Below are 23,318 nucleotides of genomic sequence, written 5' to 3' on the forward strand. Positions count from 1 at the left end.
TCCATGCCGACCAGCGATCACACCATACACTTGCATTATCATACACACTCGGGATAATTTCACCAAAGCCAATTAACCTACAAATTTGTACATCTTTGGTGTGTGGGAGGGAACCAGAGCACCCATAGAAAACCCACGTGGTCACAGGGCGAACGTACAAACGTACAAACTCCAGTCAGGATCGAACCCGTGTGTCTGGCGCAGTAAGGCAGCAGCTCTACTCTGCGCCACTGTGCTGCCACTTTTGTTTCAGCAGGATATGCCTACCCAATTGAATAAAATAGTGGAGGGGGGGTTTCATGCCGAACAGCAAGGATAGTTTGGGCAGAATAGCCGATGTCTGTCCTGTAAATTTAATATAATTTTGTGCTATGAGTTTGCCCACAATCTCTTTGTTAAGAGTTTGAATTAAAAATTGGCAAAAATGCAAAAAAATTGTTTAATCTATCAAATGATATTATTTTATAGAAAAGTTCATTATCCAGCCTTTATGATGATTTAAACCTAATTTATTCTTCAATTAAAGTCGTTTCAGAAATGTTGCTGTGCCTGTCGAAGAAACAGTTCCTCCAAAGGCCTTGAAAAGAATCATTATTTGAATTCCAAGCTATTTCATTTTCCAATTGAGATGATAAAATGAATCTTCCTGCCACCAGCTATAATCTCAGGGGTTACCAGCTGACAAATTCTTTGAATTTGCAAATTTGTCAGAGATTAGCAGAGAGCTGATTAGTAATGTCACATTCAGAACTTGTCCAAAATGCTGGAGTGCCGCGGCATACGAGAAAGGATTTGCTGCTCATTGCTTCACAGTAATTGCTGCCGTGTTCACTAAGGCACATTACCCTCACCAAGCTGTGCAAGATAGACTAAACAAGACACTGGGCTGTTCGGTGTCACTATCAATTATTTCAAAACCTTCCAGAATGGCGACTTGTGCATTAATGCAGGCAAAGGCCCTGACTTCGCTGTATCTCAAACTGCCTGTTGTTAGCAATGTGCTGGAAGACTGATTTATTAATGTCTCAAAGAATAGATCATCGAGGAAATGCTGTTGTGTAGGAAGGAACGGCAGAAGCAGGTTTAAACCGAAGGTACACACAAAATGCTGGAGTAACTCAGCGGGACAGGCAGCATCTCTGGAGAGAAGGAATGGGTGACGTTTCGGGTCATTTGTACTGCTTGTACTATTATACTGTCATAGCAATGCGTAGTTTCTATGTCTAGTGAACAATCGTATATTACAAGAAACACCAGATATACCATAAATCTGTGTTTCTTTTGTACATCAAAGTGGACTTGCACTGATCTAATCCTAAATACCGATTAATAAATATAACCAAATGTTGCTACATTTAATTCTACAGGCAAGATATTTATGATTAAATCTCCTAATGCAGAAGAGATTATGCTGTTCATCTGTCACTATATGAACCCACCTGAAATAAATAGGTTAATATCTCCATTACGGAGAAAAGAGAAAACAACATTTGCAAGTTTGCAAATTTTGCTTCTGAGCTCATTTATCATATGCTTTACCTTTCACGCAAAAAGCTAGACTTCATTTGTTTTGAACACAAAAATTACAAATGTGTAGGTTGGTAGGTGAATTGGCTGCTGTAAATTTCCCCCTGTGACTAGGCGAGAGGTAGATTATGGAGATAAAGGAAATGTGTATAGGTTACAAATAAATTGGATAGTTATATGGACGGGAAGGGAATGGAGGGTTATGGTCTGAGCGCAGGTATATGGAACTAGGGGAGAATATGTGTTCGGCACGGACTAGAAGGGTCGAGATGGCCTGTTTCCGTGCTGTAATTGTTATATGGTTATTATATGGTTAAATAGGGAGATTTATTGGAGAAATGGGAATAACAAGAAGTGAATAAAAGATAGACATAGTCTGGCGTTTTATTTTCAGACTGAAGAAGGATCTTCACCCACTCCTTCTCTCCAGAGATGTTGCCTGTCCTGCTGAGTTAAGCCCCTGTCCCTCTTAGGAGACCTAAACCCCAACCTCTGATGACCTTGCCCACCACCCAAGGTTTCCATGAGGTCACAGACGGTTTTGGTCACTCTCCCTAATGGTCAAAAGTGGTTTCCGTGTGGTCGAAGCTTCATCTAGGTTGCTGCTATTTTTTCATCATGATTAAAACCGGCCTCGACTAAAAATATGTTGCCGTTTTAAAAATCAATAATTTTTTTGTCGCAGGTCTAGTCAAAGCCGGTTTTCTTCATGGTCGAGGAAGGTTTTCAACATATGCGTGGGAGGTGGTAGGAGGTTGCAGGTCACCTCGACCTTGATTTTTTTTTTTTGGTTGGCGAGCAAGGTCACCAGAGATTGCTGTTTAGGTCTCCTAAGTGGGACGGGGGGGGGGCATCTGCAGGGTGGTTTGGTGACCTGCCTCATAGCTTCAGGGATAGGGGGCTGGGAAACTCAGGGGTGCAGGCATCTATGGGGTGGGGGTTTCTGGGGAAACCCTTCTTCAGACTGGGTGGGGGGGGGGGGGGGGGGGGGGGAGGGTCAAGGAGGAGAATGGAGAGAAGAGAAGGACGAGGAGGAGCCAGAGGGCTGAGGGGAGAGCTGAGAAGGGGAGGAGACAGCAAGGGCTACCGGAAATTGGAGAAGCCAATGTTCATGCTGCTAGGGTGCAAACTGCCCATAGATGCTGCTGCACCCGCTGAGTTTCTCCAGCACTTTTGTCTACCTTTGATTTTCCAGCATCTGCAGTTCCTTCTTAAATTCATAGCTTCAGAGCCACAGGTTCAATCCTAATCTTTGATGTCTTTTCAGTTTAGTTTATTGTCACGTGTACCAAGGTACAGTGAAAAGTTTTTGTTGCGTGCTATCCAGTCAGCGGAAAGACAACACATGATTACAATGTACAGATGCATGATAAGGGAATAACGTTTAGTGCAAGGTAAAGCCAGTAAAGTCCAATCAAAGATAGTCCGAGGGTCACCAATGAGGTAGATAGTAGTTCAGGACTGCTCTCTAGTTGTGGTAGGATGATTCAGTTGCCTAAAAACAGTTGGAGCTTGGTGTGAAGTTTATAGGTTATCACCTTGATCATGTGGGTTTCCGCTGGATGTTCTGGATTCCTCCCAAATCTCAAAGGTGCATTGGTAGTTTAATCGCGTATTGTAAATTATCCTTAGTTGAGTAGGAAAATAATGAAAGAGCTGGCACAGGGAATGTGGTTGATTCAAGGATCAGGCTGCACAGATGTAAAGCACTGGCCAAAGTGTTTAATGTTAGAAGCAGAGACAATCACAGCTTTCATGGGGAAATTGGACCGTGGAGAGAGAGCAGAGATTGATTGCTTGAAGAGGAAGGAGATGAGGAGAAATTTCTTTAGTCAGATGGTGGTAAATCTGGAGAATTAATTGCCACAGAGGCTGTGGAGGCCAAGTCAGTGGATATTTTTAAGGCAGAGATAGATTCTTGATTAATATGGGTGGCAGGTGTTATGGGGAGAAGGCAGGAGAATGGGGTTAAGAGGGGAAGATAGATCAGCCATGATTGAATGGCAGAGTAGACTTGATGGCCTAATTCAGCTCCTGGAACTTATGAAACTAATAAAAACTTATAAAGATGGGTTGAATGGATCAAATACCTTCCACTGTGGTATATCTATGCTATGATTCCACTAAGTTAGATGGGGAATCTCAATCAGCATGGATGGTTTGTGCCAAAGTGCTTGTTTCTGTACTGTGTGATTCTATGACTGTATTTGTATCTTCCTATAACCCTAACTAGGCCAGAGTTAGTTAAATAAAAATTTCTATTGGTGTGTCTTCCTGAACAAGGCCATTTTTACTTCTAGGTTTTGTAAGGGGTGACTGAGTCCAGCATAAAATAAATGCACAATACAGTTCAAACAGTGCTGTTTCCGCAGTTTCAATTGCACATTATACAGACAGACACATGAATCTGTAGTCTGAATCAAATGGACTTAAATCGCTTTCCACTCGGCATTAATTTTGTACAGGTCCAGCACCTTTCAGACCCTTACTTTGAGACAGCCTCCCTTCCATTGACTCCATTTACACTTCACGCTGCCTCGGCAAGGCCAGCAGCATAATCAAGGACATGACACACCCTGGCCACTCCCTCTTCTCCGCTCTCCCATCGGGCAAAAGGTATAGAAGTGTGAAAACGCACACCTCCAGATTCAGGGACAGTTTCTTCCCAGCTGTTACTAGACAACTGATTCATTCTACCACAACTAGAGAGCAGCCCTAAAATGCTATCTACCTCATAGGTGACCCTTGGACCATCTTTGATTGGACTTTACTAGCTTTACCTAGCCCTAAACGTTATTCCCTTATCATGTATCTACACACTGTAAATGGCTCGATTGTAATCATGTATTGTATTTCCGCTGACTGGATAGCATGCAAATAAAGCTTTTCACTGTACCTCGGTACACGTGACAATAAACTAAACTGAACAAAACTGAACTGGACTTTACAACTTGGTACTTGCCTCCGGATCGCCATTGTACAAAGTTATTCAGACTGAAAGAGTTTTGATTAATTGAGGAGAATATACTATTTTTATTTTATTACGACGACTGATGCAGAGAACATTTTGCCACAGGGGGTATGACTGTCAGGTTAGTTTTCAAGAGTTTTAGTTAAAAGCTGACGCAGATAGGCAGAAGAGTTTTTATTTATTTTTAAGCAGCATGTTTGCTGCGACCCACCAGCAGTGGTCAGAATGGATAATGGTGGCAGAGTTTAGAAATACTCCATGAAGGGAATTAGTAATGTAATTAAAAAGGAAACAAAAACAATCTCATTGGACTGTGGAGGTCAGACAGGAGAGGACAGGGAAGCACTATTGGGACAAAGGTTTTGACCTCTAAGGAGAGATTGAGTAGAATGGGTATCTGGATATTTTTAAGGTGCAGATTATCAGATTTTTGATTAGTATGGGTGTCAGGGGTTATGGGGTGAAGGCAGGAGAATGGGGTTGAGACGGAAAGATAGATCAGCCATGATTGAATGGTGGAGTAGACTTGATGGGTCGAATGGCCTTATACTGCTCCATGAACCTAGGAACTGCCGTTTAGAAGAATGAGCTTTGATGATTCTGAGAAAAAGTTGCAGGCAAAACGTTGAGATGCTGCCTTCTCAGGTCAGAACTTCAAGAACTAAGGCAAATATACTTGTGATAAGGAGTCCACTTGTGTGAGACTACAATTCAATGTAATTTCTTTGCATGAAGATTAATCTATAGAGGAATGCAAATGTTCATTTATTTACTGTACTCAAGACACAATTTTAGTAGATCCTGATGCAAGGTATTGACCAAAAACATCGACCATTCCTTTCCCTTTGTGGATGTGGCCTGGCTTTTGTTCCTCCAGCAGTTTGTTTCTTGCTGCAGATTCCAGAATCTGCAATCTCTTGCAGTATTTTGCATTTTATCAGGATGCATCACAACTTAGTTTGGGAACAGCTCCATCTAAGATCGCAAGAAATTGCAGTGAATTATGGATGCAGTCGAAGCCATCACACAAACTCCTATCTATTGATTCCATTAATAAATCACACTGCTTCGACAAGGCTGCAGCATAATCAAGGACGAGTTGCACCCTGGCCACTCCCTCTTCTCCACTGTCCGATCAGGAAAAAGGTATAAAAGTGAGAAAACGCACACCTCCAGATTCAGGGATAGTTTCTTCCCAGCTGTTATCAGGCAATTGAATCATCCCACCACAACCAGAGAGCAGTCCTGAACTACTATCTACCTCGGACTATTCTTGATTGGATTTTTCTGACTTCACCTTGCACTAAACATTATTTCCTTATCATGTATCTATACATTGTAAATGCATTGATTGGACTCATGTATTGTCTTTCTGCTGACTGGTTAGCATGCAACAAAAGCTTTTCACTGTAGCTCGGTATATGTGACAATAAACTGAACTGATAAACTTGTGGTGGAAGAATTTTGGATTATACGGGTATCTAGGGATATGGGAATCAGGAAGGCAAATGGAGGATAGACACAAAAAGCTGGAATAACTCAGCGGGTCAGACAGCATCTCTGGAGAAATGGAATGTGACGTTTCGGGTCAAGACCCTCCTTCAGACTGAGTCGGGGGAAAAGGAAACAAAGTTAAATTGAGGTACAAGACCAGCCATGAACTTGTTAAATTGTGGAGTAGACTTGAGGGACAAAAGACTCCTGTTCCTGTTCACTCTTTAGTTTTCCTCTAACTGTGCAGGTTGTTCAAAGAGCCACTGCATGATGAACTGAAGCACTCCTGTATGTATTTCCATCATTCCCTGGAAATGTTTATAGCATGGAGCTGAGGATGCAATAAAATAAAACTTTAAATTTATTTTGTGCTTTTGCAATTATATTTTTGTAAGTGTGGTTACTGCTGCTGTGGAGGCAAATTCAGTATCCACTTTCCTAGATGTACGACACAATCTTACAAACTGCAATAGGATCACCAGTCAGATGATGTGGTTTAGAAATGACAGATAATCTGCTGACTGAAAGGAAACTCTCAATTCTTCTCCAAATTGTGCAAACTTTTAAATCCACCGTTCTGCTGAGCTGAGGGGAAGGAAACAGTTCATTCTTTGGCTGGGATATGAACTCTAGTTCCAGTTCCGCTGTTCTCTTGGTGGACTCGTGTGTGCATATATATATATCGGCGAGACCAAGTTCAGGCTCGGCGATCGTTTTGCTGAACACCTAGTGCGGCTAAACCCTGCTGTAGATTAACCCTTATTAATCCATGCCATTTATAATCTCCACTACACATATGTGCATGCTACCCTTTATATGGTAATACGGTACTACACAGCTTTACACTAGCAATGTCAGCTTGCTCTCGCTCTCTCTCTCACAAGCCACGCTGAGCTGAACTCTTGCTTTCCATCACTCTCCATCCCTCCCCCTCCCTTGTTCTGCGACCAGTCTGACTGACCCCCTGATTAAAGGCCTCCCTAGACAACAAGTTTAATTCAGTGAAGGACATCGATCTATTAATTGCAGTAATTAAATGTTATCTCTGTATGCTTCATTGTCACCTTCTCCTAGCTAACAATGATCTATTCTACATTTTCCCTTTTTCAAATTCCCTTTGATTTATCATTTTCACACCTGATCCTTCCTTATCCCTGTGTCTCACTCTCCCCTGAGTTTGAAGAATGGTCTCGACCCGTAATGTCACCCATTCCTTCTCTCCAGAGATGCTGCCTCTCCCGCTGAGTTTTGTGTCAATCTTCGGTGTAAACCAGCATCAGCAGTTCCTTCCAACACATGAGCTCGAGTTTAATTCAGTTTAGTCTAGTTTAGTTTATTGTCATGTGTGCTGAGGTACATGCGACAATACATGAAACTAAACTAAACTAAACCTACTGGCAAGTCACGCATTCCATGACCATCCTTAATTTATCTCTGAATTGAGTGGCTTTATTAAAACTATCGGTAGCCAGTTAAGAGTTAAACACATCGTAGGGTCCAAAAATCCAGGCATAATTCAGCCCAAACAAGGGTAACAGATGTTCTTGACCAAAAGACAAAGTGCTGGAAGAGCGCAGAAGAAAGCCAGGCTGGAGTTGTGGAAGGAAATGGACAGGCGATGTTTCAGGTTGGGACCCATCTTCCCTCTCACATTGGGCAGCACGTTGGCACAGCGGAAGAGCTGCTGCCTTACAACAACAGAGGCCTGGGTTCGATCCACAGACTATACGGTGCTTGTCTGTACGGAGTTTGTACGTTCTGCCCGTGACCGCATGGGTTTTCTCCAAGATCTTTGCTATATCCTCCAAAACTCCAAAGCTGGCTTGGTATAAAATGTAAAATTGTCCCTGGTGTGTGCAGGTGTTAATATTGACCAAATTATAGACACCATAAAATGGAGGATTCCTGCATTTGTCAGAATTACTTAACCTTTGTCAGTGGAAATTTACAGGCTGTGCATGGCGCCGAGCAGTCTGGGCATCAGGTTGATATGTAGGGATGAAAGATCCAGGTGTTAACCTCATTTCTCCTTAATTGATAAAATATATATAATTCCTGCAAACAAACTTAAATGCATAAAATTGATTGGTTCTTTGCAAGAGCCTTGTATATATTGTAAATAATGTTGTGAGACAGTTACCCTGTTAAGTGTTGATTGGTTGAAATGTTAAGCCCTGTCTCGTTTGTTTGAATCCCAGGGTAAATGTCGCATTAAGGTTCTGTTACCCTCTTCTAGAAGCTTCACCTGCAACAATGTAAGACAATTCTGTAATCGACCTGTGTACCTGTCAGTAATGTATTATTGTAATTTGTTATACTTGATTGGATTGTAAATATATCACCCTCTGTAGTTCGGCCCCTCAAGGTTCTGGGAGGCAGCCCCCACAAGGTCTGTTATCGATCTTCTGGAAGAGCGCTTGGGACTGTGTGACCTTGTGGAGTGTTTCTGCTTGTACAAGGCCAAAAATAAAGATTTTTATTGTGTTTGAATCGGTGGTTTATTGACTGAACTAGACTGGGGGGAAGCTTAGAAAGAGCTTATTTACATTGGGGGCTCATCCGGGATCTCAACGGATCCCCAAACACAAGCTTGCGATTAATAGTGTTGAGCTGTTCCCGATTGCGAGTGCAGAAATCGGCGCCACGGTGCAGTTTTCGAATAGATTTTCGTCACTTCGGCAGTCAGAGCAGATCGATCATTCACGGGATTGGGAAAGGGTCCCAACGAGATTGTAGAACAGAGGCTAGAAAGCACTGAGGGCGTTAGTACCTTTGAGGTTAGAGGCCCTACTGGGTTAAAGTCCCATAATAACATAACATCAGGGTTGGGTTAAAGGCCTTCTCTTCTGGGCTAAAGGCCCTTTCGTAAAACGTGGTAGTAGTTGGTAGCTGCAGCTGCTGGCAAAAACCAAAAAAATTGTTCCGGTCAGATAAGTTGGGCTAAAGGCCTTGCCAAGAATTGGTATCCAATTGACGGGATATTGAAAAACAGGGCTGGGTATTACGTGCTAAGCGGTGAAGCATTGATCATCATTGCTGGGAGTGCAGATTGGAAAGGTGTGCTCTAAAAATCAACATTGACTGCCAGCATGAAGAGGTTACGCGCTGACACCAGGTGCCAAGTAGGTGGAAAGGAAGAAACCTTTGTGACAGGGTGAGCCTATGTTGGTTAAAGTCCACGCCTTTTTGAGATATCCGGATCTCTGAAAAGACAGGGAAGGACTCTCGTAAAGGCATTGGGCTCGGTGCTTAGAGTGTAGATTGGTTGCGAACACTCTAATCCATTCAAGAGTTCATTGTCCGAATGAATTTGAATTTGCATTCGCGTACGTTGAGTTACACTCCAAAAGCTAATTGATCTGAGCAGAGCGAACTGAAATTTTTCGAATTTAACTGTCTAAATGCAGAATCTCATATTGAGGTTTTGGCACATACTTCAGAATTCTGTGTATGATGTTTAACTTCGAAGTCTGTATAGTGTGTTCGAAGTCTGCAACTGTGTGAAAAAGGGGAAAGGCAATCAGCGCTTCGGAGCCGTTGGCCATTGTTCGGGAGCGATCTTGGTAGTCTTTGTAGATTGAAAGGGAAGAATTGAGTAGAATAGATAAGGAGGTGTGAGTAGCTTAGGAGTAGCTTAGGAGTTGCTTCAATTGTCCAAGAATGGGGAATCAAGGTGATCAAGATATGACGGCCGACTCTGAGAGTCCGTTACAAGAAATAAGTATAATGTTTAAGAAGGAACAGCAGATTGCTGGAGAAACTCAGCAGGTGAGGCAGCATCTATGGAGCGAAGTAAATAGGCAATGTTTCGAGTCGAAAACCTTCTTCAGAAATACACAGCGAATTTCCACAAAAAACTGACTATCTCAACATTTAAGAAACTGTTGGACATATACATGGAGAGGACAGGTTTGGAGGGATATGGAACAAATGCGGGCAGGTGGGACTGGTGTAGCTAGGACATGTTGGTCCAAATGCCTGTGTCCACACTGTATCACTCTATGACTATTTCCGTGTGTGATCATTGAGATTAACATAAAATACAAAGGATGAACCTTTACAACTAACCTCCACTTTGTCCAATTTTAAAACTCAGAACTCATATTTGTATAAATTGTTGGGTATTAATGATTAATTTCTTCATCAACCAATTCTTCATCAATCAAATAGGTTGTGTAGGATTTTAGCTAACAGCCCGCAATGATCTGTTATAATTTTGAAGCTAGTGCAGGTTTTTATTGTACCTTTATCTGACAACTTTTCAGTGTGGTCGTCACAACCAATGTTCTTCAGAAACCAAGCAAATAAAAAGAGATGGCTATGTCATCACATCTGCTAACCCATGCAATATTCAAAGTGCAGGTCATGCCTATAGTTTGGAAGGATACAGAAAACAGGGATACAGTTTAGTTTAGAGAAACAGCATGGAAAGCGTCCCTTTGACCCACCGAGTCTAGCGATCACCCCTACACTAGTACTATTCTACACACTAGGGACAATTTTTACTGGTGACAATTAACTTACAAACCTACATGTCTTTGGAGTGTGTGTGTGTGGCAGGAAACCGGAGCACCCCAAGAAAACCCACTTGGTCTCAGGGAGAACGTGCAAACTCTGTACAAAATGCACCCGTAGTCAGGATTGAACCCAGGTCTCTGGCGCTGTGAGGCAGCAACTCTACCGCTGGATCACCGTGCGATCCAGTTGTTGTTCCAGCGATCTTGTTACAGAATTCAGGAATTCAGGTAAAATCCTCCCAAGAAAGTCTTGGTGCCCATGAATCGCTTTGAAAGATGTTTGCATTAACTTTTATGTGGTTGTGTGTCTTGTTGCTTTTCACTTAGTATGGCTGTATGGTAACTCAAATTTCACTGTATCTTAACTGGTACATGTGACAATAGTCTGACCTTGAAACCTTGATTTAATACAGTAATCAGTTTACTGCAAATAACAGTTATTATAAGTAGCAGCTGTACAAAGCATTAGGCAGGCCACACTCGGAGTATTGTGTACAGTAATAGACACCACGTTACAGGACGGATGTGGTATAATAGTGAGAATGCAGATGACATTCACCATGATGCTGTGTGGAATGGAAGGCCGTACTTACACGGAGAGATAGTCAGTCTGGATTTATTCTCAATGGAATGCAAGAGACTGAGGAGTGACCTTATAGAGGTTAATAAAATTACGAGGGGAATTGGTAGGATAGACAACATCTGTCTCCAAGGGTGAAGACCTCTACAATTTGAGGCTGTCAGTTTGGCAGGGAGAAGTGTAAAGGGGATTTGAGGGGCAATCCTTTCATAAAGGTCATAAGGGCATAAGGAATAGAAGTAGAATTAGACCATTCGGCCCATCAAGTCTACCCCGCTATTCAATCATGGCTGATCAATCTCTCCCTCTTAACCCCATTCCCCTGCCGTTTCCCCATAACCTCTGGTGAGGAGGAATTTCTTCAATCCAAGCGTGGTGAATTTGTGAAATTCGGGAGGAAACCGGAGCAACCGGAGGAAACCCACTGGTTCATGAGGACAACGAAAAAGCTCTGTACAGACAGCGCCTGTAGTCAGGATTGAACCCGGGTCCCTGGCACTGTAATGCAATAGCTCTACTGCTGCGCCACTGTAAATAGGCATAATAAAAATGTACCATTTTGCAAGCATCAGATAATTTTGTTTAAACAATTGAAGATGGGATTTGAAATACAATAACACAATCATGTTCCAACCTCTCTTCCATTGACTCAATTTATACCTCACACTGCCTCGGCAAGGCAAGCAGCATAATCAAGGACGAGTCACACCTTGGCCACTCCATCTTCTTCCCTCTCCCATCAGGCAAAAGATATAGAAATGTGAAAACGCACACCTTCAGATTTAGGGACAGTTTCTTCCCAGCGGTTATCAGGCAACTGAATCATCCTAGCACAACCAGACTGCAGTGCTTAACTACTATCTACCTCTTTGGTGACCCTCAGATCATCATTGACCAGATTTTGCTGGCTTTACCTTGCACTAAACGTTATTCCCTTATCATGTATCTGTACACTGTAAATGGATCAATTGTTCGTTCAAGTTCAAGTTTATTGTCATGTGTCCCCGATAGGACAATGAAATTCTTGCTTCGCTTCAGCACACAGAACATAATAGGCATTGACTACAAAACACATGAATAAATAAACTGATAAAGTGCAAATAACAAATAATGGGTTATAATGTTCAGAGTTTCGTCCGAGCCAGGTTTAGTAGCCTGATGGCTGTGGGGAAGTAGCTATTCCTGAACCTGGTCGTTGCAGTCTTCAGGCTCCTGTACCTTCTACCTGAAGGTAGCAGGGAGATGAGTGTGTGGCCAGGATGGTGTGGGTCTTTGATGATACTGCCAGCCTTTTTGAGGCAGCAACTGCGATAAATCCCCTCGATGGAAGGAAGGTCAGAGCCGATGATGGACTGGGCAGTGTTTACTACTTTTTGTAGTCTTTTCCTCTCCAGGGCACTCAAATTGCCGAACCAAGTCACGATGCAACCGGTCAGCATGCTCTCTACTGTGCACCGGTAGAAGTTAGAAAGAGTCCTCCTTGACAAACCGACTCTCCGTAATCTTCTCAGGAAGTAGAGGCGCTGATGTGCTTTCTTGATAATTGCATCAGTGTTCTCGAACCAGGAAAGATCTTCAGAGATGTGCATGCCCAGGAATTTGAAGCTCTTGACCCTTTCAACCATTGACCAGTTGATATAAATGGGACTGTGGGTCCCCATCCTACTCCTTCCAAAGTCCACAATCAGTTGCTTGGTTTTGCTGGTGTTGAGGGCCAGGTTATTGTGCTGGCACCATATGGACAGTTGCTCAATCTCTCTTCTATACCCGGACTCATCCCCATCAGTGATACGTCCCACGACAGTGGTGTCGTCAGCGAACTTGATGATGGCGTTCCGGCTATGCAGTCATAAGTACAGTGGCTTGCAAAAGTTTTCATACCCCTTGAACTTTTCCACATTTTGTCACGTTACAACCACAAACGTAAATTTATTTTATTGGGATTTTATCTGATAGACCAACACAAAGTGGTGCATAATTGTGAAGTGGAAGAAAAATGATACATGGTTTTCAAATTTTTTTACAAATAAAAAACTGAAAAGTGTGGCGTGCAAAAGTATTCAGCCCCCTTTACTCTGATACCCCTAAATAAAATCCAGTGCAACCAATTGCCTTCAGAAGTCAACTAATTAGTAAATAGGGTCCACTTGTGTGTAATCTAATCTCAGTATAAATACAGCTGTTCTGTGAAGGCCTCAGAGGTTTGTTAGAGAACATTAGTGAACAAACAGCATCATGAAGCCCAAGGAACACACCAGACAGGTCAGGGATAAAGTTGTGGAGAATTTTAAAGCAGGGTTAGGTTATAAAAAACTATCCCAAGCTTTGAACATCTCACGGAGCACTGTTCAATCCATCATCCGAAAATGGAAAGAGTATGGCACAACAGCAAACCTACCAAGACATGGCCGTCCACCTAAACTGACAGGCCGGGCAAGGAGAGCATTGATCAGAGAAGCAGCCAAGAGGCCCGTGGTAACTCTGGAGGAGCTGCAGAGATCCACAGCTCAGGTGGGAGAATCTGTCCACAGGACAACTATTAGTAGTGCACTCCACAAATCGGGTCTTTATGGAAGAGTGGCAAGAAGAAAGCCATTGTTGAAAAAAAGCCATGAGAAGTCCTGTTTGCAGTTAGCCATTAGCCATGTGGCCACAGCAAACATGTGGAGGAAGGTGCTCTGGTCAGATGAGACCAAAATTGAAGTTTATGGCCCAAATGCAAAACGCTATGTGTGGCAGAAAACTAACACTACACATCACCCTGAACACACCATCCCCACTGTGAAACATGGTGGTGGCAGCATCATGCTGTGGGAATGCTTTTCTTCAGCAGGGACAGGGAAGCTGATCAGAGTTGATGGGAAGATAGATGGAGCCAAATACAGGGCAATCTTGGAAGAAAGCCTGTTAGAGTCTGCAAAAGACTTGAGACTGGGGCGAGGTTCACCTTCCAGCAGGACAACGACCATAAACATACAGCCAGAGCTACAATGGAATGGTTTAGATCAAAGCATATTCATGTGTTAGAATGGCCCAGTCAAAGTCCAGACCTAAATCCAATTGAGAATCTCTGGCAAGACTTGAAAATTGCTGTTCACAGACGCTCTCCATCCAATCTGACTGAGCTTGAGCTATTTTGCAAAGAAGAATGGGCAAAAATTTCAGTCTCTAGATGTGCAAAGCTGGTAGAGACATACCCCAAAAGACGCAGCTGTTTTTGCAGCAAAAGGTGGTTCTACAAAGAATTGACTCAGGAGGGCTGAATACTTTTGCACGCCACACTTTTCAGTTTTTTATTTGTAAAAAAATTTGAAAACCATGTATCATTTTCCTTCCACTTCACAATTATGCACCACTTTGTGCTGGTCTATCAAATGAAATCCCAATAAAATACATTTACGTTTGTGGTTGTAACGTGACAAAATGTGGAAAAGTTCAAGGGGTATGAAAACGTTTGCAAGCCACTGTATAGAGTGAGTACAGCATGGGGCTGAGCACGCAGCCTTGAGGTGCTCCCGTGCTGATTGTTATCGAGTCTGACACATTTCCACCAATACGAACAGACTGTGGTCTGTGGATGAGGAAGTTGAGGATCCAATTGCAGAGGAATGCGCAGAGACCCAGTTCTGCGAGTTTGGTAACCAGCTTGGAGGGGATGATTGTGTTAAATGCCGAGCTGTAATCAATGAATAACAGCCTGACATATGAGTTTTTGTTGTCCAAGTGATCCAGTGCGGAGTGGAGGGCCAGCGAGATCGCATCCACCGTTGATCTGTTGTGGCGGTAAGCGAGCTGCAGTGCGTCCAGGTTTTTGTCGAGGTAGGAGTTGATTTGCTCCATGATCAACCTCTCGAAGCACTTCATCACCACCGGCGTTAGTGCAACTGGTCGAACGTTATTGAGGCACGTCACCTTACTCTTCTTGGGCACTAGAATAATTGATGCCCTTTTAAAGCAGGTGGGAACCTCAGACCTCAGTAGTGACAGGTTGAAAATGTCCGTAAAAACTCCAGCCAGTTGGTCCGCACAGGTTTTTAGAACACGACCGGGTATACCATCAGGTCCAGGTGCTTTTCGGGGGTTCACCCCTCTGAAGGATTTCCTGACGTCGGCCTCTGTGACTGAGACTGAAATGCCATCACAGCGAATGGGGGCTTGGGAATGCACATCAGTATTCTCCCTATCAAAGCGTGCGTAAAACGCATTGAGCTCGTCAGGGAGTGATGTTTCGCCGACATTCGAGCTGCCTCCTGGTTTCGCCTTGTAGGAGGTGATTGCATTCAGGCCCCGCCACAGCTGCCGAACATCTGTCTCATCCTCCAGCTTGGAGCAGAAGTCCCTTTTAGCCTTTTTGATGGCCTTACCAAGGTCGTATCTGTATTGTAATCATGTATTGCCTTTCTGCTGACTGGTTAGCATGCAACAAAAGCTTTTCACTGTACCTCGATACACGTGACAATAAACTAAACTAAAACTGGTAAACTGATCTGGAAAATTAATTGAAATATTTATAAATATATTCAACAGGAGGTCCCAATGACCCTTTTGTTAACAGAGTAAGACAATTCCCCAGCACCAATATACAGATGGCCAACCAAGCATGGTCGGGGAGATCCCAGCACAAAGGTTAGTTACGGAGGCACAAGGGATTGCAGATGCTGAAATCTGGAGCAAAACACAGAGTGCTGGAGGAACTCAGTTGGTCAGGCACCATGTGAGAAGGCAATGGACAGGCGATGTTTCAAGTTGGGACTCCTCTTCAGACTGAATTAGATTAAATTAAGGTTTATTGATGGGATTGTTTCTATTCTTGGTAGCACCCCTGCCCTTTCCACTCGTCACTTTAATTTCATATTTCATGCATTTTGTGTTTTATGAATGTTGGCAGATCAATTTCCCTCCTGAGATCAATAAAGTTCTATCGTATCGTTATATTTAAAAACTAAAGTAAAAACAACCAGGATATCGAGGCAAGATCTTATCACCATATCACAGGCTACATCTAAAGCTCACACACTGTTCTAAAAGGCAAATTACAGTTTTATAAATTGTATAATTTAAAGGAGATTATTTTTCAATGCTAGGAGGGAGAAGATTCTTGGCTGATTATTTTATGTGACTTTTTTTTATTCATTGCGTGCAGACATTTCTGCCCATGGCTATTTACCCTTGAAATGAATAATTTGCTGAGATATTTAAGATAAACGTCAAACGCTTAGGTATTTGAAGTCTTGAGCCCTATACTACTCTAGCTGGGTAAGGAAACAGATTTACTTCCATCAAGGGCACTGACTATTTCCATTTTTAACAATATTCTGTTCTTCTCACGGTCACCAGCACTGATATCACATAGGATGGAGAATTTATTTAATTTAAACTAACTTCTACATCTTCTTCTTGCGTATGGCGTGCACAGCCTAAAGTTGTAGGTCAACTTGTTCTATTTGATCTTGTTTGCGCACTTCGGGTTGATTGCATTCGTTGAAACAGGGTGAACCATGTGAAGGTTGCAATCTCCCACCCCATTAAAACTAACTTAAATGACACAACATCAGTCAGGGGATTTGAACTTGTGCGGTAGGTTCCACACACCTGGCTTCAGGTTCACTAACCGCAATGTTACCCCTCCATTCGTGGAAGCACTGCATCTAAAGATGCGGCGATGATTTATGCTATTTAAGCATGGTGTAGCCAACAACAACAAAAACTGCGTGAAGATAAAACCACTTTAAACCTTCCCCAGAAAACGTATCGCCCTTGTTCTTGGTGTACTGAAACATGGTTGAGTTTAGCCTTCAAGTCAAAGTTTAAATGAAACCCCAGAAATAAATCTTGGAGAGCTCAGTTCCTTCCAGGACTTCACTCAATTTCAATGCAGCTGCTTTCTTTTTGCTGCACGGCTGAGGCAAAGGCGCATTAGCCCTCGCAGGAGAGGAAGGCAGCGGACTGCTGTGCTCGGTAGACACAGGGAGTGCTGTCCATAAGTACTTCATGATTCTCCCACAGCAAGGTGCTGCACACGAGCTGATTGCTCTCCACACAAGCAGGGACACAGCATGGTGACTCATCTGTCTCTGGCAGAAGCAGAGGTGTTCATCCTTCCTGCAACCCCCCCCCCCCCCCCCCCCCCCCAACTAATAGAACTCTTCATCGCAGGTGAAGTCCTGCTGGGTTTGAATGAGAAGTAAATGCAAAGAACAGCGCAGGTACTTGGGACTGGCCACCTGTGATTCGGCTTCTCTCTGTTGGTCCTCTCCTGGTTTGGAGGTTGATGCAAAGCAAGAACAGAGTCTGTAAGACATAGGAGCAGAATTAGGTAATTCAGCCCCTTCGAGTTCGCTCCGCCAGCCATTCAATCATGACTGCAATCATTCAACCTTTGCCGAATAGGGAAAGGCATGAATAGAGTGGATGTGGAGAGGAAGTTTCCACTAGTGGGAGAGTGTAGGTCTAGAACTCATAGCCTCAGAATGAAAGGAAATTCCTTTAGGAAGGAGATGAGGAGGAGTTTGTTTAGCCAGAGGGTATTGAATCTGTGGAATTCTTTGCCACAGATGGCTGTGGAGACTATCAATGGATATTTTTTAAGGCAGCAGTAGATAGATTCTTGATTAGTACAGGTGACTGGAGTTCTGGGGAGGTGGGGGAATGGGATTAGGACGGAGAGGTAGATCAGCCATGATTGGATGGTGGAGTAGACTTGATGGGCAGAATGGACGAATTCTGCTCCTATCACTTATGACCTTATGACCTAATGACGGATTTATCTTTTCCCCTCTATCTTGATCCCATTTTCCTACGGGAGATGGTGATTAGCACAGAAAAGGAGAGCTGACCTGGGACAGATCAGTTATTGTAGGATCATAAGATGATGTGATGAGAGCAGATAGGAGCAGAATTAGGCCATTCGGCACATCAAGTCTACTCCGTCATTCGAACACATGCCCAGTGCCATCAAACGCTCATCTTATGTTAACCTACTCATTCCTGGGATCATTCTTGTAAACCTCCTCTGGACCCTACCCTCTCCAGAGCCAGCACATCCTTCCTCAGATATAGTGCCCAAACTTGCTCACAATATTCCAAACGTGGCCTGACCAGCTCCTTATAGGGCCTCAGCATTACATCCCTGTTTTTGTATGTACAAGCCCTCTCGAAATAAATGGTAGCATCGTGTTGGTTTTCTTTACTACCGAACTTTACTAGCTGTGATCATATTGAATGACTGGGCAGGTTTGAGAAGCCAAATGGCATGATTCTGCTGTCTTCTTGTGTTCTTGTAAAACAAGTCAGAAATGACAGTAGGTGCAAGCATCTCTGACTAGCCTTTGCTTTGTTCTCCTTTGTCATTGGGTTGATGTAGGAATAGAATCCAACCATTTTTTTTGTTTAGTTTAGAGTTACAGTATGGAAACAGGCCCTTCAGCCCATCAAGTAGTTATCGATCACCCGCTCACACCTGGTCTATGTTATCCCACTATCTCATCCGCTCCTTACACACTCGGGTCAATTTACTCAAGCTAATTAATCCACAACCATGCGCGTCTTTCGGGATGTGGGAGGAAACCGGAGAACCCGGAAGAAGCACACGCAGTCACAGGGAGAAGATGCAAACTCCACACAGACAGCACCTATGGTCAGCATCGCACCTGGGTCTCTGGCATTGTGAGGCAGCAGCACCACTGTTATGCCACAGTGCCAATTGGAGAAAGATGATCATGTCACACAGTCAGCACCCGAGGTCAGGATCGAACACTGGGACCATGGCTCCATGAGGTAGCAGCGATCCTGCTGCATCACCATGCCGCCCCATGTCCTGTGCTGAAAATGCCAGTGGCTGCTGCTACCTGCTATTGTAACACTCACTCAAGTTTCCAAACGCTGCAACGATGGCGGTTAGTCAGATGAGTGCATTAGGTTAGGATTTTCTACACAATAGATGACCGAACAATGCAAGCTAATTATAGCATTAGAATTATTCATACAATTTGATATATTTCTTGTAGGGAGAAAAAAACTGTGTCAATCCTAAAGTAGGCAGCTGTTCAAACATTCATGCATGATAAACTAGCACTGTGTGTGCAGTTGACATAGATTTTGATATCTCACATAAGTCAGGCAGGTTGTATGCTTTTCATACATAATTTGTTTCATTTAGCATTAGGTCCTGAGGGTTTTAAAACTAAGGAACAAAAATTTCCATGACCTTGGCTTTGGAATTTAAAGATACAGCACGGAAACAGGCCCTTTGGCCTACTGAGTTTACGATCGCCCCATACACCAGCACTATCCCACACACAAAGGACAATTTACAATTTTACCAAAGCCAAATGACCTACAAACCTGTATGGTTTTGGAGTATGGGAGGAAACCAGAGCACCCGCTGAAAACTCATGCAGTTACAGGGAGAACGTATAAACTCCATAAAGACAGCTCCTGTAGTTGTGATCAAACCCGGGCCTCTTGCGCTGTAAAGGGCCTGTCTCATCTGGCTATTTTTAGGCCACTGCCGGCGACTGTCATAGTCGTAACAGGCCGCCAACGGGGCTGGGGGAGGCGGGGGGGGGGGGGTGGGGGCGGTGGTGGCGGGGGGGGGGGGGGGAGGGATGGGGGGGGGGAGGCCATTTCCAGAATATTCTGAACGCGTGACGCACGGTTGCATTTTTCTCTCTCTCTCTCTCTCTCTCTCTCTCTCTCTCTCTCTCTCTCTCTCTCTCTCTCTCTCCCTCTCTCTCTCTCTCTCTCTCTCTCCCTCCCTCTCTCTCTCTCTCTCTCTCTCTCTCTCTCTCTCTCTCCCTCTCCCCCTCCCCCTCTCCTCTCCCTAACCTCTCTCTACCCCTTCACTCTGCCCTCCCCCACCCCCTCCCCTGCCCTCCCCCACCCTCCTTCCCTATCCCCCCTAAACTCCCTCTCCCCCTCCCCCCTCCCCTCCCCTCCACCCCCCCCCCCTCCCCTATCCCCTTGCCTCCCATCCCACCCTCCCTCCCCCTCCCCCTCCCCCCCCTCTCTCCACTCCCCCCTCCCTTTCCTCCCTCTCTCCCCCTTCCCTTCCCCCCTCTCTCTCCTCCTCCCCTCCTACCACGCTCTCCTCTCCTCTTTCACCCCCCTTCTGTTTCTGCCCCCTCTTTCTCTCTGTCTCTCTCTCCCCATTCTCTCTCTGCCCTCACTCTCTACCCCCCCCCGCCCCTCTCTCTAGACACACCTGTGAGTTGGGGGCTATGCATCAGTGGATAGGGCGGTTATGGGATAAAAAGGAGCAAATTAATAATATTAATATAATATTAAGGGGGGTAGTTAGCATGTGTGCTGCTCAGTGACAGGCCCGGTGGGCTGGCAGCTGAGTCACTCAGGGCTGGTGGGCTGGCAGCTCAGTCACTCAGGGCTGGTGGGCTGGTAGCTCAGTTATTCAGGGCTGGTCGGCAGGCAGATCAGTCATTCTGGGCTGGTGGGTGGCAGTTCACTCACAGCTATTCATTGAAATTCCATTTCAAGCAGAGAACAGGCCACCAAATTCAATATCATAGCATTTCAAGCAGAGTGCAGTCCACCAAATTCAATTTCATAGCATTTCAAGTAGACTGCAGGTCACCATATTCAATTTCATAGCATTTCAAGCAGTGTTCAGGTCGGCAAATTCAATTTCATGGCATTTCAAGCAGAGTGCAGGCCAGCAAATTCAATTTCATAGCATTTCAAGTGGAGTGCAGGGCACCAAATTCAATTTCATAGCGTTTCAAGCAGAGTGCAGGGCACCAAATTCAATTTCATAGCGTTTCAAGCAGAGTGCAGGTCACAAATTCCATTTCATAGCATTTCAAGCAGAGTGCAGGCCACCAAATTCAATTCCATAACATTTCAAGCAAAGTGCAGGCCACCAAATACAATTTCATTGCATTTCATAAATTAGTGCAGGCCACCACATTCAAATTCAATAGCATTTCAAGCAGAATGCAGGGCACCAAATTCAATTTCATAGCATTTCAAGCAGAGTGCAGGCCACCAAATTGAATTTCATAGCATTTCAAGCAGAGTGAAGGCCACTACATTCAATTTCATAGCATTTCAAGCAGAGTGCTGGCCATCAAATTGCCAAACAACTCATTGCATTGTCATTAAGGGCTAACAAATCATTTATTGCAAATACATTGCAGTTGATTCACAACTTCGAATCACAGTTGTGGACTCTCGTTGCGATCTTCCAGAGTGACTGACTCACGTCCAGGCATCCAGGTTTTATAGTCCTGCCTCCCCGGAAGGGGCATTGCCTTCATTGTGGTGATTGACAGGCAAGAGGACCAATCAGCTGATCTTAAAACATTTTAAACACTCGTGATTTTTTTATTTTTCTTTGATCAGAAAAATCCTTGGGGCTGCCTCAGTGGAGGAGGACTGTGAGTAAGATGGCCAAAAATCATAGCAATATAGGGTAACGTTTTTTTCTAAAATCAATATACAGCCAGACAGGAAGTGGTCAAGATGAAACTTTTAGTTACATACATATATTCAGTATACTGAATATATATATATATATATACTGAACTCATGTTTTGTTGTTTATTATGGTGTTTACAATTACCATGTTTACATATCTGTTGTACTGCTTCAAGTAAGAATTTCATTGTTCCGTTTCGGGACATATGACAATAAAATGCTCTTGACTTGACAAGATAGATTCCAAGGGAGATGAGCAGTTTACTTTTACCTCAAAAGATCATCAGTCTTTGGAATTGTTTTCCCCATGCAACAGCAGAGGGGGCATCATTTATTTTATCTGAGGCAGAGATTGAGGGAATTTAAATTAAAAGGGGTTCGAGGAGTTTGCAGAGAGGGCAGGAATCTGGTGGCTAGACCAAAACTAGTTCAGATGTAATCTTATTGAATGGTGGAAAAGATCACATTTATTATATGTCAGTGATATTATTTAGGAACTCTAAAGACCTTGGAGTATATTTAGCTGATATTGTGTCTCATGTGCAAGATCTTAGAACTCACGACATAACATCCAAAATACATTGGAGTGTTTTTTTACAGGATATAATGCCATTGTCTCTATACCTTCAATGAAGCATGCTGATGTATTACAAGCATGCTTTATGGGGGAATGAAAAAGTGGTGATTACCCACTGTTAATAGTGGAAATCTGAAGTGAAAGTGAACATTTTGAGGGCTTCCGACAAGCCAATCAATCAATATAATGAGTGCAAGGTCCAGAGAATGGGAAGATTCATTAACACATTGAATGGAATGAGGAAAGATTTTAAAGTCATTCTGAGGCCAAAGGTAGACACAAAATGCTGAAGTAATTCAGCGGGACAGACAGCATATCTGGATAGAAGGAATGGGTGACGTTTTGGGTCGAGACCCTTCTTCAGTCTGATTCCTTCTATTCAGAGATGCTGCCTGTTCTGAGTTACTCCAACATTTTGTGTCTATCTTCAGTGTAAACCAGCATCTGCAGTTCCTTCCTACTCATTCGGATGCTAGTTGAATTGCATTCTGTCCTTTTGATGTTCTGCCTGGAACATTTGGACGTTCCTGTATAATATGAACATTTAACTTTTTCATGCAATTTTGTAAAAAAGATATAGCCAGTCCAGCTCACAACGCCTTACTCAACAGCCCTAACGTCTTGCAACTTTTTCATATTCACAATTATCAATGGATAATAGCAGGGTAAAAAGGCCGGTAATTCTGTTTAACTTGCTGCAGGGTATATCTAAGTCATTGTCCCCTCCCCCTCTTTGGCCCTTTGTCTTTTGGGTATAGGTTAATAATAATTACCCCTCAATGGTATTGAGTCAAAGTTAATTACAGCTATTAATTCCAATTCACCAACCAAATAAACTGCATGAGCTCTCCCACATAAGCCATACATTATATGAATAAATTATTATTGCACTGGCTTTACAAAAGAAATCATTATGTAATTTGTTTAGCTGAGTCAAAATTAATGATAAAAATCAATTACGAAAAATGCAACTTAACCTAAAGTAGGTTGATTAAACCTACTCAGATCAAACCAATTGACACACATTGGATCATATCTTTGGTTTTGTCAACTTGTATATGTATATATACGCACACACGCGCACACACACGCGCACACACACGCGCGCACACACACACGCGCGCACACACATGCGCGCACACACGCGCACACACACACACACACACACACACACACACACACACACACACACACACACACAAACACACACACACACACACA

Source organism: Leucoraja erinacea, chromosome 2 (assembly GCF_028641065.1).
Source record: "Leucoraja erinacea ecotype New England chromosome 2, Leri_hhj_1, whole genome shotgun sequence".
In the NCBI taxonomy this organism is placed as follows: Eukaryota; Metazoa; Chordata; class Chondrichthyes; order Rajiformes; family Rajidae; genus Leucoraja; species Leucoraja erinaceus.